The sequence below is a fragment of the Giraffa tippelskirchi genome, chromosome 2 (genome assembly GCF_054371585.1).
Source record: "Giraffa tippelskirchi isolate mGirTip1 chromosome 2, T2T-mGirTip1v1.2.pri, whole genome shotgun sequence".
Taxonomy (NCBI): domain Eukaryota; kingdom Metazoa; phylum Chordata; class Mammalia; order Artiodactyla; family Giraffidae; genus Giraffa; species Giraffa tippelskirchi.
In genome coordinates, this window is record NC_137276.1 from 54,221,504 (window position 1) to 54,223,976 (window position 2,473).

A 2,473-nucleotide genomic window follows, 5' to 3' on the forward strand; every position below is an offset into this window, starting at 1 on the left:
TTTCAAGGATCTGCTATATACTAATTACAAACCAATTCTTATGCACTTTTTACACAGATTCCCGAAGAATAACTGTCTTTTTTTTTTTTTAATATAACTATGGTTTTATTAACTTAAAGCAATAAGATGGTTGCTTTAAAAGTATAGTGTATCTGAGTGAAAAGTGGGACAAGCTGGTATTAGGTGCCTCAGGATGTGAAACAAAACTACAGCACCTACGACGTATTCCCATCTAAAAAATTCAACCTGAATCTAATCCAATTTCTAGGAATTACAGGATAAAAAGAGACAAATTAAACAATGTCAAAAGGAAGCAACTACCTGAATCCAGAAATGTGGGGGGACATTCTACAAAACAGATAACCCAATTTTCCAACAAATCAACATTAAAAAATAAAATAAAACAGAAGGAGGACTGATAGAGAGTAACAGAGATTTAAGTAACACAACAACCAAATGCCAAGCAGACTCTGGATCCTAACTGGAACAAACCAACTTTGAGACAACCTGACTAACATTAAAGAATAATCCTGCTTGCTTTTATTAAGTCTAGTAATGGGCATTTAAAAAAATCCTTATGTTAGAGATGCGAACTTACTATTTTCAAAAGAAAAAAATACACACACTGAGATTTTTTGGAGATTTTGAGTTATCAGAGCTTGTACTAGACAGTTTAAAGATGAGGTCTCTCTTCCACCACCAAATTCAGAAGAGAATCACAAAGTCATGCAGATGTTATTGATCGTTTTCAAAATACCCACGTTCTTTCTCTCCTCCTTTTTCCTTTATTTATCGCAGAACTTACAGGGAAATTCAAATGTTTCTGTCAGTTTGGTTTATCATGGTCCTCGGTTTCTTCAGCTATAAACATGAGTGTGGTAGATAACCCTCTGCTGCCTTGGGGTCATCAGCAAAATCACAGAACAAGATTGGAAGGACTTGGAAAGCTCATTTTATAGACTAAGAAACTGAGTCTCAGAGACAACTGAGTGCTTTTCGAGGTTACTCTCCTAATTCCCAGCAGAACCAAGCAAGCACCCATGGCTTGGAATATCTTCCTTACACCGACAGAGAGGCTTTCACTGCTCACTTACCTTCCCATGTTCCTTCCTCATGTGGGAAATGTAAACATCTCTTTGTGTGAACAATCGATCACACTCCCAACACGTCCACCCAGGACTGGCGGCTTTCTTGGGTTTCAATAATTTTTTCACTGGTGATGGGGATTTCTTTTCCAACTTCTCTTTCCCATTCATGGATTGAGTGTTCTCTTTGTTTTGGTTTGCTGAATTTTGCTCAAAGGCAAGTTTATACCCAAGTTGGGAGGCCCATCGATACTTTTCAACGTTCCAGGCATAGACTTGATGTGGTCCATCATGAGTTGCTTCTGTGCACATAAAAGAGAACAGTCTGGACACTCGAAGACAAACACCTTTTGGTTTTCGATGTGTTGGTCAAAGTGGCGATACAGCAGGGTTTGCAGGGTAAATACGGTGTCGCACATGGAACACTTATATATTATTTTTTGTTCTCCTATCTTGATGCCAGGATGCTGTGTGTAAGCATGAGAGTATGTACTTGGGGCAGACTTAAATGCCATTGGACAAATAGGACACTTGTAGAAGACTTCACACTGAGAACCTTGAATGTGAGACTTCAGTAAGGCCGCATCAGAGTACACAGCGTTGCAATGTACACAGCGTTGCAGTGCACACATCGGAAACCCACTCTCCACGTGTAGTGCAGACAGTTCTTGGTGATGGGGGTCTGGAAGTGAGTGGACCTGCAGATGGCCCTGTACTCGGGGCAGGTGTAGGGAGATTTGTGCTGATGGATTCTCTGGTGAGAAGCGTAACTGCACTGGTTAGGAAGCAGCATCTGGCTGACAGTGCAAGTCTTTTGTCCACTTGTATCTGCAGCCTGCTGGAAATGGGTGGCCAGCGATGTCTCATACTGGAAAACTTTGTTACACTCCAAACATTTCAGACTATGTCTACAGAGGTTGGAGGGTCTTCATCCAGAGGCATGGCTGGAATGATGGGTGTGCTGGAAGGGGCTGATATGACCGTCCTGTTTATGCCAGACTGGATTTTGGTGACAGTGTGTGTGCTGGCTCCCATGGAGCTCAGGAGAGTGGACAATGAGGCTGGAGTATTGCTTGATGGAGAAACAACCATTTGATCTGCTGGGACTGGCTTCGAGATCAAGTGAGAGCACTGCATCACCATGCCCTTCTCCTTGGAATCAGTTATACGTTTATATATATCCATTCTTTTTCAGATTCTTTTCCCATTTAGGTTATTACAGAATATTGAATAAAGTTCCCTGTGCCATACAGTAGGTCCTTATTAGTTATCTGTTTCATATATAGTAGTGTGTATATGTTAATCCCAGTCTCCTGATTTGTCACTTCCTTCCTTGTTTTCCTTTTGGTAACCATAAGTCATCTTATCTGTGCATGTGTGCTCAGTTA

At 41.0% G+C, this 2,473-nt stretch overlaps 1 pseudogene; it reads right to left on the reverse strand.

Annotated features, from left to right (window-relative positions):
• Positions 1–1,079: 1,079 nt before the first annotated feature.
• On the reverse strand, positions 1,080–2,177 carry LOC145539533 (zinc finger protein 532 pseudogene; annotated as a pseudogene).
• Positions 2,178–2,473: the final 296 nt, after the last annotated feature.